Raw genomic sequence first — 1,179 nt, 5'->3', positions numbered from 1 at the left:
CATTTACAGATTCCCCTGTGCTCAAGGGGAAGGGCACACAGATAACAGGGATCATCATAAAATTCTGCCTGTCATCTCCTCCTCCCATTCTTTGCATCTTTTTTGTATATCTACTCACCCAAATGGTTGTCAAAATATGATCCCTGTATTATCAGTACCAGCACCACCTTGAAATTCTTGGAAAAACAAATTCTCAAGCCCCACACCAGATCTACTGCATCAGAAACTCTGGGAGTCCAACTGTGTTTTGAGAAGCCCTCTGGGTGATTCTAATGCACACCAAAATTTAGGAGCCACTGCTTCATCCATGGGTCTTTTATTTTAGCACCATTATTATAAGTAACCTTCTCTATTCTCTGCCTTGATTTAAAAAAAAAAACACAACAACAACAACAAAAAAAAAAAAACAGCCTAACCATATTCCACTACCCACCTTAATCCTTAGCTGATGAGCAGCTCAGGAGGAACATAGATTCTGAACATTGCCATGCCGGGCGCTCTCCCATATTGACTGTGACTCCCTGGCAGCCCCTGCTTCCACCTTCTTATTTTGGTTGCCATTTGCCTTACAAGAGAAAGCAGAGTAGTAATTCTGTGTACAACACATGTCAACTGAATCAACCAGTAATTTTTCATCCATCTTTTCCCACATCTTTCCCCCATTTGAAAAGTCAAAAGGATTATCATGACGTTGGGTTGATTGCTCTATTTCTTGCTATTATCGCTGCTGCTGTGTTGGGAAACTAGAGAATTTTCATGTTGTAAGTATAACAGCTCCTTAGGCTGATAGTAGTTGATTAATCTCAGACATTAGCACTGAAATCCTATAAAAACCCATGTTACAGAACAGAGATCTTGATACATCTATGTAGAGCCATGTTATAAGAATTGGGGTATATTTTGTTTGGGGGTTCTCCATGATATAGGAAGTTAAATGTAAACCCTGTGTGTGTTTGCACCAGAATTAAATCTATAGTATAGTTGAGTTGCTGAATAATTGGATTTTATTATACTTTAATAAATTTGAGCATAAAAGTTAACCAATCTCTAACCGGAAGTTTTCTAAATCAAGAACTACTTTACTTAGCAAATTATCTGTATACATTTTTGACATTTTATGAAAAGCAGCTTACAAACTGGCTCACCGGGACATTTCTATAAAAGGAGATCTACTTTTCC

The sequence above is a fragment of the Cebus imitator genome, unplaced genomic scaffold, assembly GCF_001604975.1.
Source record: "Cebus imitator isolate Cc_AM_T3 unplaced genomic scaffold, Cebus_imitator-1.0 Scaffold825, whole genome shotgun sequence".
NCBI lineage: Eukaryota > Metazoa > Chordata > Mammalia > Primates > Cebidae > Cebus > Cebus imitator.
Note: the sequence above shows the minus strand (reverse complement) of the source record.